The 13,564-nt window shown below is 42.6% G+C and overlaps 1 protein-coding gene across 1 annotated transcript in view; it reads left to right on the top strand.

Annotated features, from left to right (window-relative positions):
- Ctnna3 (catenin alpha 3) overlaps window positions 1–13,564 on the top strand; it is a 1,277,532-nt gene that overhangs the window by 3,684 nt on the left and 1,260,284 nt on the right. The window lies entirely within an intron of this gene.

Below are 13,564 nucleotides of genomic sequence, written 5' to 3' on the forward strand. Positions count from 1 at the left end.
TGCCTAGTTTCAATAGTTGCATGGTTTATGCAAGCAGATGATACAGTACTGATTATGCTAAATACATTTTAATAGAAGTGTATCTCCTTTACATTAAAGTCACCAGTTTAGTAGCTCCATTAAAAAATTCTCACGTTTCCTCATTGTTTATCTTTATGTCAAATTCTTTTACTCGTGGAGTTGCACTGGAATTACTTATTTTGGCACATAATTCAAAATCAAAATTACACTTTAATTATGGAGTAATTGGTCATAGATACTAACTATGCTGTCACTCCAAGTTTTTAATTCATTTATGCATAAATCTTTATTCTGCTCTTTTTACAGTAATCAGAGTCTTCCCTGCCAAATCTGATTTATCTTTCATCTTTTTTTTTCTTTCTCTTGAGCACAGGTAAATCACCAGGTCATTTTGCAGGGAGGCTCAGCCTGGGATAGATTTCAATCATTCACCTTCATTTTCTCAGTGTGATAACTTACACTGTGCATCCCTTTGCAATAAATTCCTCCAATGGGTCAGAAATAATTTTTTCTCAGCAATTACATTTTTATGATTGCAACTGCAGGCATCTGCATTTTATCACTTTTGAGATCGGAAAGTGGCAGTGGAGTGCAGAAAGTCTATTTATGCAGAACTGCGCTTTCAGGGCTTTGCACCTCTGTGCTGCCTCTCCGAAGGGGACATAAACCGCTAGATCATGCCATAGTTATTATGTAATGGATCCATCAATAATCTCATTTACCACAAAATATAATCTTCTGTGCATCAGATTCATGTTGAATGTGGGTTAAAGGAAGACTCTTAAAATCTCTTAAAATAATAAATCCCTTTATAAAGGTTTTTTGGCAAAAGTTCAGATGTATTTTTACGATTTAAATATGTTTCACATTTTAAAGAGGCAAATACAGGATTAGAGCATCAGTAATGAACATTATTTTTATGGCTCTCGTTACTAACTCTCATATACCTCATGGCTCTGCCCCATTTCTACTTCCATACAGTGTCCTAAATATTTACATATATAGACACACTGAGTACCCCAGAGCTCACCCCAGAGACACACCTCCTCCAGCAAGGCCACACCCCCTAATCCTTCACAAACATTTCTACCAACCGGGTAACAAGTATTCAAATATATAGGTCCATGGGGGCCATTACCACAAGGAGACACACGAATAGTGCCAGTGGCAGCTCCTTTAAACACCATGCTTTTAATTTCTCGCAGCCATCTAGGGAGAACTCTGCTGTACTCCAACTCAGAGAAAGGAGAGAGAGAGACAGAGAGAGAGAGAGACAGACAGAGAGAGAGAGAGAGAGAGAGAGAGAGAGAGAGAGAGAGAGAGAGAGAGAGAAAAGAAAGAAAAAGAAAGCAAGCATTTAGGTAAGCAGTCACATAAGTAAGTGGCTGCAAGGGGCTCAAAGAGCTAATTTCCCTCTCTTCTCCAGACAGACCTGGTTGGCTTCTGACTCATCAGAGGACTTCTGTCACCTTTGGGCTTTTAGTCTCCAAGCACAGAATTTCCCTTTCTTTCTTTCAGAAAAAGAAAAGAAATGACTCTTGTGATTGTTGTCATGCCCATTTTGCGTGAGCTTACACCATTTACTTATATTTCTGTCTTCATTTTGTCAGTCTGGCATGAGCTAGAATCATTTGGGTCGAAAGTCTACCGAGGAATTGCCTAGGTCACAGTGGCCTGTGGGCGTGTCTGAGGTGGGTTCGTCGTGATTATTAACTGACACTGGAGGGCCCAGCCCATGATGGGCCATGGCACCCCTCGGCAGGTGGTCCTGGCATTTGTAATAAAGCTGACTGAGCACGAGCCTCTGAGCCAGTCAGAGAGCAAGCCAGCACGCAGCATTCCTCTGTGGTTTCTGCTTCACGTTCTTGCTTGAGTTCCTGAAACTTCAGTCAGTGATGGACCGTGACCGTAAGTCAAATAAAAGCCTTTTCTCTCCAAGTTGTTTTTGGTCAGCGTTACAGTACAGCCACAGAGACGAAGCTAGCAGGGCTTCTTTGATCTTATCTCTAAACTTCTTGCGTGCACCTTTGCTGATTATCCCATCAATAGACTGGATACCCCTACCAACCTCAAAGGTCAAAGGAAGTCCTGCAGACAATTCTGTACACACATAATGTTCTCGTAGAGTAATATTTACCCGAGTAAATATTGGACTTCTTACTGTAATATATGATCTTAAGAGTTAGTAAATTCAATGTTTTTGCAATACTTACAGGCCTAATGCTTAATAAGCATAACGATGTTATTTTTATGGCAGGATGAAGAAATAAAGTTTATCACAATGTTTTAAAGTTGAAGGTGCTTCAGAACAGCTGAGTCGATATCTAATACAGTGACTTTTTCAACTTCTGCATCCTTCATGGCCAGGAAACTGCTCCCCCGGGGAAAGCTGCTAGGCTAGAGCGTTTCCTGAGAAACAAAGCGTTCAGAAAAAGCAAGCTGCTTTTTAAAATTAAAGCAAAACAACGAAAAAGTAGTGAGTTGACTGAATTACTGTGGGCTCCAGCTGGAGCACATGTGACATTTGTCAGAGTGTCCAAGTGTCCCCGGACCTGGGAGCTCTGAGATGAGCCATGGGCAGGTGTCAGGAGGGCCGGACCCCTTCACCTTTCCTCAGTTTGATTCCTAGACCTTTTTTTTTCCTTAATATCAAATTCTTGTATTTCCCTACTTGCTCCAACACTGTTGTCCCCACTCCACTGGCATGTTAGCTTTTTGTCACCCTTTGTCAGCCTTTTGGGTGCTGGGATTATAAGTGTGTCCCACAACGTTTAGTACCACTGCCAAGCTTTTTATCTTTCAAACACAGCTCATCTTTTCCTCTGTGACTTCATAGATGGCACATTTAAGTTAGCTTTGAAATGTGGCCTCCCCTCCCTTGTAAACTGATTTTATAGGCAGCCAGGTGTTAGAGACTGAAAAACACGATCCACCTGCTCATTAGTAGATGCAGGGGAGCAATTGTGGTTGTCTCGGTGAAATGGTGGAAAAGTCCCCATCTCCGAAGCTGTGGTCATTTACGCCGCTTGACATGTGACTCAGTCCTTCATAGAATCCTTTGGCAATGTCTGGAGATAGGCTGGCCCTCCATGACTCTAGACCAATGACGGCAATCTTCATGGATTTTTTTTTTTTTAGTAGGTCCAGATAGGGAATAGCTTCAGATTAGATAGCTCATGTGCTGCGTTTATGCTGCCTTCACAGTGTGAGGGAGCCATAGACAATATCTAAACAAAAGGGCCTGGCATGAGTGTAGACATTCCTTATTGTCAGAAACAAGCGCGTGTCCAGATTTTTCTCCAGGAGTAGTTTTCAGGCCCCTGTTCTGGAGTGACCGTTTTCTGGCTGAGATACTCTGCGTTCACTCCATAAGAAATCGTAAGGATGGGTACTGTCTCACACTCAGTTGAAAGCCTCATGGGATACAAACTGTGGTGGAGTCATTTGTGGCCAAATCCTACGAGAGACACAAAAGCCTCTGTTGGCAAAAGAGTGCTAACCAGGCGATTCCGAAGATTCCTGTTACTGTTGAGGATTCTGTTAGCCCAGTGGTTTTCACCCTTCACTGCCCACTAAAATCATTTGGGGAGCTTTAAAAAAACCCTGATGCCCAGGCCTCACACAAAGCTAGCTAAATAGGAATCTCAGGGAGTAGGGCCAGGCAGTCATTTTGAAAGCTCCCAGGTGATTGCGATGTGGGAATTGCTGAGCTGGCCGTTTTATCAGTCAGTGACAAGCATGGCTCTTCCTCTAGGTCTAAAGCTTGCCCTAAAACTCTGCCTTGTTATGTCTTTCTAACTTTCTAACTGAATATATATATGAATGATAGGTAGCCATGAAAGTGAGAACATTGCAAATAAAGACTCACTAAATATGATTTTGCAGACTTTAAGATTTATTTAATTAAAAATTGTTGTATATGTGTATATGTACACATGAGTGCAGGTGCCCCTGGAGTTGGAACGACAAAGTGGTTGTGAGTTGGCTGGCATGGGTTCTGGGATCCGAACTCAGGTCCTCCGGAAGGAGCAGCAAATGCTCTTAACTCCTGACTCAACTCCCCAGTCCACAGATGGGTTTTTGTGTTTAACAGAAATGATTTGTATTCTTAGCTTGGATTTGTAAGATACCAATTTTGTTCAGGTTAGACACATTTTTTATATTCTTCACCTTGTGTTTAATATTTCTAAAATGAGAAGTCATTTTACAGCAGCTATAAACATTTAAAGTTGCCTTTCTTTTTGGAGGGGATTACAAATTTGCCCACAGGACACTTCTGCTTCTTTATCTTTGATAAGTTCTGGCCTTCCTCATCAGCACCTGCCCACTGGGATGGGATACATTATTTAGCTAGCAAGATAATAAAGTACTGTGATTCAATGATTTCAATAGTGTCTTTTAGTAACTACCCTGTCCCTTACACAAAATGATCAGGAGTAGGTGGCCGGGGTATATCTTGTTTATGTGTTTATGTAGTGAGAGACTGGGTCTTGGAATAGTGTGATGACCTTTGCACTCACTTCTATGGAATTCTCTGTAGACTGGTGACGTTTCCTCAAGGGTTGCTATTACCATGCATCAAAGGGCCTGGCACCTCAGCCTGATCCTCAGAACCCGGGTGGAAGGAGAGAACCAACTCCACAAAGCTGCCCTCTGGCTCCACTTGTGAGTCATGGTACATGGGTGCCCCCACACATATATACAGTCATCACATAGACAGACACACACACACACACACACACACACACGATAGAGATTGTGATGCATGTGGACATACAGAAATGTGTCAGTGTGACCTGTTGTAGCTCCAGCCTGTACTACGTGACAGTATGGTATGCGGCACCTGTACTACAGGACGGTTCGCCAGTATCGGGCCTGGAGATTGAAACACACAAAGACAGAGACATGGGTCATCCTTGAAACAGGAATGCCCCCTTTATTGTGTTCAGGGGCAGCTTATATAGGGATAGCCACGCCCCAGCCGAACCCACCAGAAATCACTCCCCTGCCATCAGGAACTCCCGAGGGTCTTGTACTCAGAGCAGCTGCAGGCTGTCTCAGAGCAGGGGAAATCAAGTTGTTTACAAGAAATTCAGGATCTGGAGGTTCACTACTCCCAACAACCTGTGAGGACATGGTTAGAAGCTGGTCTTCTAGAAACCAAGGAATAGTTTCAGAAAGAAACAAGCTTCCTTGACTTCTGGTTTCTAGAACTGAGAGAAAATAAGTTTCTGTTGTGTAAGCTTGCCATTTGGTTTTTAGTATCCCTAGCAAATGAACTAACATGAGGGTTTAAGTAAAATAAATATGAAAATATGCCAGCCTCTGAAAATAAGCCATCTGATTTTGTGACCTTCCTCTCTTTTTGACACAAAAGACTGGCTATAAGACATTTGCTTCTAGATAACTTTGAACTGATCAAACTCTAGATACATTGTGCACGGAGGAGTTATTTATTCAGAATTTCTAAAAATTTGCTTTTTATGATAAAGATTAGGGGAATTGGTTTAGAAAACACACACACATAAAACACACAAAAGCCCAATGTGTGTGTGTGTGTGTATGTTATGGTGATTGGCTCTGTTAAGTTACAGCGTACTCCTAAACAGGATTAAACCATGCCCCGAGAACTGGATTGTCTCCTGAAGTGATGAGGGTGTCTGAGAAATCACGCGCAGTACAGAACAGAGGGAGGGTTAATCAGGCCACAAACTTAATCACCCTTACTCACCCTTCAGTCCTGCACACATTCTTCCTCCATCCAAACCGGAAGCTCATACTCCACAGACGAGCTAAGGTGTCTCTCTCCTCCATCCTTGCATGAAAGATATACCCCATAAATTCTTTTCCTGATTTTTAGCTATTTTTTTCCTCTGGTTGATGTCTGAGATGAGTATCCAGACCTAATCTTTTTGTCTCTCCACCTCCCACCCAGAGTCCAGCCCCTGGTTGAGGACCATCTAGTTTGCCCCTGTATTTCCTGGTGGAAAGCCACATGTCCTTCAGGGCTCTTCTTGGAAGGCCGGTTTCATCGCTGTGACCGCAGCGCTGCAGAACCTTGTCTGTCCTTACAGGAGTGTCAGCAATTTGCTCTTCCTGCTGCGGTACAGCCTGTGTGCTGTCCTCATCACCGTCTTGGAGCTTATTCATTTTTTATTTCCTAAATCCCCACAGTACTGTTTCCAACACAGTATGTGCTCAATAAATGTTTATTGCCTTGAAATGAGCAGAAAGGAGCTGGTGGTTGACTTTGGGAGACTGTTGAATCTTGATTTAGAGGCCCGCAAAGGTTCACAATCCCTCAGCCTTCCTAAGTACCTTTGTTGAGCGGGTCTGGGTTGGTTTTGGAAGTAAAGAATAGCTACATTGATCAGAGGCTTGAAGGAGACCTCTCCTCCCACTCCCAAGCCCTGGGAGACTTTCGACAGGTCACCTATGAACTTTTCTATGAATTTTCTTCTTTTCTACTTTCCTAATCTCTTTCAAAACCTCGGCAAAGTTAAGGCTTTTAACTTTTAATTTTAACATGGCTTAAATGTCGTGCATCTTATTACATAAATTAAAATTAACTGAAAGGAACAAAAGTAGCCCTGAAGGTTCCTGTGAGCTACCAGAGGAAGGTTAAAAATTCAAAGCATTTTAGCTCATCAACAAGAAAAGAGATGTCTGTTAACATGGCCTTTTAATACCACAGTGATAGCAGAGTATGAAGAAGAAATTAGAGTTCGATTGGGAAAGAACACAACTATGGAGACGAAATGTGCTACTCCAGTTGGCATTTAAACACTTCCCATATAGCAAGTATCGGGAGCCGGGAGTCAAAGCAATTACTACACTCATGCACCAAGCGAGAGCAACCACAGGCGCCTATCATATTCCCTACTACTCCTATCACGTGATAGCGTGGCTCTCTACAAGAACAAGCAAGGGGTTGGTTCATTAAGGACACCAGTTCAATCCTCAGTGTCTTTGGAGCATCTAGAGAAATCCATCTGGATTAGAGTCCAGTGCACTGTGTGTTGTGCGAGGAGACGGCCCAGTACACCTGATGAGAAACCTCACAAGGCTGTTCCTTGGCACTCTCACATTCAACGTATAGTGACTGCACACCACTTAAGATACATCTGGTTGCACGAAATGTTTGACTTTCAGAATTAAAGTAGGAATTTCTTCTTTACATATTACTTGAGACTGCTAACTTAAGACCATTTCTATGAGAGGAGGCCTTCTTCCTGTATTTTTTTATTATTATTTAATTATTTGTATTATTAGTGATCAGACCTTGAACATTCTAGGCAAGCATAAGCATCCTATTATCAAGCCACATCCCTAAGACCAACTCCCCGCTATATATATTTAGTGGGTCTGGGTCTTACTACATTGCTCAGGCTAATCTTGAAATCATATTTTAGCCCAGACAGGCCTTGAACTTATGATCCTTCTGTCTCAGCCTCCCAAGTAGGTTGGATTACAGGCCCGTGCCACCAGAACTGGTTTATTATTATTATTTATAAGCATATACTAATTGTATATGATAACAGGCTTCATTATGAATGACACTCCAATACACTGATGTAACTTTCCTTCTTATCTTTGGTGAAGGTGTTTCTGTGGCACAGCACAGGGGTGCAGACTAAAAGCAACTGAACAAATCCGTGCCTGCTCAATAAAGCTGCAAGTCTAGAGATTTCCCAAATTTAAAAATCTTCCAAAATTCCAAAAAAAACACCCCAATAAAAAACGAGGGAAGGGGAAGGTTATGTATTTTGACAGAATATAAAGGAGATAAAATATACTGGATTCTGTAGGATCATCTCTGCTGCAGGTTCAACCCCAAGTTTTGCATTCTTTATAGAAATAGCTTTCTGTACTGTAAAGGAAAACGAAGAAAGAGGAATTATTTTACAGAACATGTTAAAGTGAATTTTACTGGTTGCAGGTATTCCTTCCTAGATGAGAGACCTTTTCAAATAACACAGGCACCCCTCCTCCTTGGTGAGGCACATCTGCTGTGCTTCGTCACAGTTGCTGACAGGAGTAGGTGACAACCCTTGGGTGAACTGAGGTCTCTTTCTGAACAGGTAAAAACGAGTCATTGGAAATGTCACTTAACGTTAGCCAATATTAAATAACTATATTGGGGTGCTTTAAAAGAAGATTTAGGTTCAAACTACTTATACAAGTGAACAGCTTGCAAGTCACAATTGCATTTTTTTTTTAACATAAGCATAACGCTCTTATACAATGTTCTTGTTCACAATTCTCACTTCTGTGGCATTTAGTATAAAGAACAAAGCATTTCTAGGACGCCCATTTTAATTTCAAAGGTTAGAGTGTTTTGTGGGAAGCATTTGGTGCTTGGAAGATTCAACAATAGCGGGAGACTGCTGTGGGAAACAACGTGAACTGTGCACGTAGGCGCGGTGGGAGGGAACCTTTCAGAAGAGACACTCAGCATCGCTTTAAACCCGAGTTTTAAGCTAGGCATTAATCTAGACAAAAACTTTTTAACTCTGTAAACAGGGCAGAGAATCTTGCTGTGTGGTGTCTGTGGAAGCCCCGGTGGTCCACCAGGCTGCTTGTCATCTTCCAGGTGCCCTTTAGCTGCTGGTAAAGCATCCTGGTGTGCTGTGAACTGCCCACATCACACTCATGTGGGAGGTGGAGGCTGGGGCGGGGGAGACAAGATTAGGCCTAAAGAAAGCACCTTTGACAGGGATTGTGGTAGCCAATTTTTGTACCTCCATTGTGCACAGACTAGAAAAGACACAGCGTGTCTTTTTATGAATTGTGAAAGCACTGGACCTCACTTAGCCAATTTGTAGTCTAACTGGATAATGGGATTTCCCTCCTCCTCGCCTCCTCCCCCACTCTTTCTTTTCTTTCTGCCTGAGATAAGATCTCAAGCCTCCAACTGGCTATGTAGTTGAGGATGGACTTGAACTTTGAACTGTTACAGGATTACAGATGTAGGCCGCCAAGCTGGATTATAGGTAGTTATATGGGGAAATCCACCCAGGCCATGGTACATGCCAGGCAAGCGGCTGAGTAGATCTCCAGCTCCTGTTCTTATTTTCATAGTAAGAAAACAAAGGCTTCTTCCAAGATGTTTCCATGTTGGTCATGTACACAGGAATATAATAAATCAGAATAAAACAGAAACTCATTAGAAAGGAAAGGGACTAGGTTAGACAAAAATCATCTTCATTCCCTTGCCTGTAAATTCTTAGTTCTTAGGTGATTAGTGGCTCCAAGGAATAAATACCAGTCGGCTCTACTAACAATCAGGCAGAATCTCAATGGGCTGCAGAGCATGGAGGGGTCGCCTATGCTGCTGTGAAAGATGTGGAACACAGGATTAGTGAGATGGACCAGCAGCTAGAGGTGTTGGTCGCCAAGCTGGACAACTTTAGTTCCATCTCCGAGACTCACACCATGAAAGGAAAGAACCAACTCTTAAAAATTGTTGTTAGACCTTCACATACATGACCTCTGCCAGCCCCAAATGTAAATTAAAAGATATGGTCCATAGTTTTCAGGGTCTAGCTTTCTTTATTTTAAAAAAGGTTTGTTTTTAAAAAGTTTTTTTAAATTTAAAATTCAGTGTATGTGTGTTTATATCTGTGTGGAGATGTACATATGAGTGCGGTGCCTGTGGAGGCCAGAAGAGGGTGTTGGGGAGCTGGAGTTACAGGCAGTTGTGAGCCACCCAAGGCAGGTGTTAAGAACTGAACTTGGGTCCCTGGAAGAGCAGTACACACTCTTAAGCTCTGAGCCATCTCTCCAGCCCTTATTATTATTTTTTTCTATTGAATTTTTTAAATATAATATATTTAGATCATGGTTTCTCCTCTTCCAACTCCTCCCAGATCCTCCCTACCTCTTCCTCCCACACAATTCCACACCACTCTTTCGATTTTCCTTCTTTCCTTCTTTATTCCTTCTTCCCCCTTCCTCCCTCCTTTCCTCCATTCCTTTCTTTCTCTAGAAAACAGACAAACAAAAAATCAAACCAGAACTTAAAAACACAAGAAACACAGACATATAGACACACACACACACACACACACACACATCCCATGAAAATACAAAATTGGAAACCATAATATACAAGCAAAAGACTAGTAAGACAAAACATATTCAAACAAAGCAATATGGACCAAAAGTCTAAAAAAATACCATTGAGTTCATTTTTGTATTGGTCGTCTACTGCTGGGCCCTTAAATGTGGTTAATATATCTAGTGAGACTCTACTGGAGAGAATTTTTTCTTTTCCAAGTACAGACAGTTTCTTGGTTAGATATAGGAGCCCATGTCCACCTCACCCTCTGAACAGTGAGACCCCCATATGGCTTGAGCCTGTGCAGGCCCCATGCGTGCTGTCACCCTCTCTGTGAATTCATATGTGCAGCATTCCTGTTGTGTTAGGAAGGTATGGTTTCCTTGGAGTCATCCACCACCTCTGGTTCTTAATCAGTCTTTCTGCCTTTTCTTCCACATAGTTCCCTGAGCCTCGAGGGTAACAGAATGATGAAGACATTCCACTTAGGACTAAGTGTTCCAAAGTTTCTCACTCTCTACACATTGCCCATCTACTGCAAGAGGAAGCTTCTCTGTTGATGGCTGAGCTGTACACTGGTATATGGGAATAACAGAATGTCATTAAAAGTCATTTTAGTGCTACATCCCTTCAACAGAATAGTATTTGGTTTTCTTGTAAGCCCATGGCCACCAGTGTAGTGTCAGATAGTGATTTCATCTCATGGAGAGAGCCTTAAATCCGACCACATAGTGGTTGCTTACTCCCACGTTTATGCCATTATTGCACCAGTGTATCATGCAGGCAGGTAACCCTTGTGGATTGCAGGGTTTGAACTGGGTTGCTGGTTACTTTTCTCCTCTGGTAGCTTACGGAGAACCTTCTGTTACCGTGAACACTAAACAGCAGGGGTGAAGACTCCGGTTAGTCACCAGCAGCAGTTCTCCACATCCAATAAATATGTGTCATCTTCAGAAACAGAACCTTTCCATCACTGTGGAGAGCAGCCAATATCCTTGGACAGCCTGAGATTTTGGGGGGTTTCCATGGGGCCTCTTTGGCCAATGACTCAACTAGATGCCACTTATTCCTGGCGCTGGGGGTTTTTCATGTGGTGACAAAAGACGTCTACTTAGGGTTTGTCTCCCTCACTATTTGGTGATTCCGTTTAGATTTCTTTCATTTATGTATACGTTTTAAGAAACTTCTACAGTAGTAGGTCTCCATATGATCCCTCAAGTGGGCCTTATGTTATTTGTTCCTCCCTATATCCCCCTTACTCCTGTCTTCTCTCCCTCTCCCTGTGTAATTCTCCAGCTCCAGTCTCTCCCATCTCTCCGTAACTACCTACCTATTTCCCTTCATTGGGAGATCCTCCATTCCCCCAGTCCCATACTCTGTACCTAACCTCTGTGGCTATATGGCTTGTACATGCTTATCAAGTGCTTAAAAGCTAACATCCACATGTAAATAAAACACACAATATCTGTCTTGTTGGTCTGAGTTACTCAGGATGATTTTTTTTCCCAGTTCCATCCATTTACCTTCACATTTACTTTTATTTTTCTTTTGTTATTTTCAAGACAGGTTTTCTCTGTGTAGCCTTGGCTGGAACTCACTCTGTAGACCAGGCTGGCCTCTAACTCAGAGTGCTGGGCACAAAGATGTGCACCACTGCCACCCGGAGGCAAATTTCATTTTTTTAATATTTATTATTTATTACGTATACAATATCCTGTCTGTGTGTATGCCTGCAGGCCAGAAGAGGGCACCAGATCTCATTACAGATGGTTGTGAGCTACCATGTGGTTGCTGGGAATTGAACTCAGGACCTTTGGAAGAGCAGGCAATGCTCTTAACCACTGAGCCATCTCTCCAGCCTGGCAAATTTCATTTTTGAACAGCTGACTGTTGTAGGAGGGCCTGCTTGTTTGTCTTGGCCGCCCGGCTAGCATAGCCTTGTAATAACCACACAGAAACTGTATTAATTAAATCACTGCTTGGCCCATTAGTTCTAACTTCTTATTGGCTAACTCTTACATCTTAGTTTAACTCCTTTCTCTTAATCTGTGTATCGTCATGTGTCAGTGGCTTACTGACTTAGTTTTGGCAGCATGTCTTACTCTGGCAGCGGATCCATGGCGTCCCTCTGACTCTGCCTTCTTCCTCCCATCATTTTGTTTAATTTTCCCTGCCTACCTAAGTTCTGCCCTATCAACAGGCCCAAAGCAGTTTCTTTATTAACCAATGAAAGCACCACAAAGACAGAAGGACCTCCTACACCAGCTGACCACTGTGTTGCTGGACCACATTTTCACTATCCAGTCAGCTGCTAAAGGATATCTAGGTTGTCTCCAATTTCCAGCTCTTATTTACAGAGCAGCAATGAACACTGATGAGCGAGGGTCTCTGTAGTGGGATGTAGAGTCCTTTGGGGGAGATGCCCAAGAGTGATAGAGCTGGATCTTGAGGTAGATCTATTCGCAGCATCCCGAGGAACTACCACACTGATTTCCATAGTCAGCCCCTTATTTTTAAATTTTATTTATTGTGTGTGTGTGTGTGTGTGTGCGCGCGTGCATGTGTATAACATGTGTGGGCACATGTGCCATGGAGTGCTTGTGGAGGCCAGAGAACAACTGTCAGGCATTAGTGTCCTCCTTGTACTGTGGCTCCCAGGATGGAACTCTGGTCATTAGCATACTTGGCAAGTACTTTTACCCACCTCATTGGTTCTGTTTACTTGTTTCTAGTCGGCAAATAAATGTGTCTATTGAGGGGGTACAATGGTGATTTGATAGGTGTATGCCTTGTGGAAAGAGTCAGCCTAGCTAATTAACATAGCTAGCCTCTCACTGACTTATCATGGGAGCTCCGATTTCAATAGGAGCCCCAAGTCTCCTAATTCATACACTGGATTCAAGTAATTTTTCTGCTATATAAAAGTTTTATCCCAAAATTTCTTCTGGGACCCAAGGTTTAATTAAGAAATGGAAGCAATGGATATTTCTCATAAAGTAATAGTATGAACTTTGGTTTTTAAATATATTCCCCCTTTTAAATTGAGAATTTTATGCACACATATAATATGTTTTGATCAAATACACCTCCCCATTCCTTCTTCTCCCACTCCTCCCTTATTCTCCCACTACTTCTTCCCATATAACTTCATGTGTTCTCTCTTTTTAAAAACCCACTGAGCCCACTTAGCAAAACCTACACATGAATGAGGGTAGGACCATCTATCGGGAGCATGGCTAGCCTCTCAGGGCCCGAGTTTCTGGAGAAAACTGACTCTCTTTCTCCCACCATCCGCCAGTTACTAATAGCTCCTCAACGAGGGTTGCAGCTCCATAGCCGGTCCCTAATCCACGCTGGGATTTTGTCAGACTCGATCTTGTATAGGCTCGTGTTTGTAGTCACGGTTGCTGTAGGCTCACGTGTGCAATGCACGTGTGCAATGGCCTGTCACATCCGGCAAGTAATGTTTCACTGCAGATGTCC

Source organism: Arvicola amphibius, chromosome 9 (assembly GCF_903992535.2).
Source record: "Arvicola amphibius chromosome 9, mArvAmp1.2, whole genome shotgun sequence".
Taxonomy (NCBI): Eukaryota; Metazoa; Chordata; class Mammalia; order Rodentia; family Cricetidae; genus Arvicola; species Arvicola amphibius.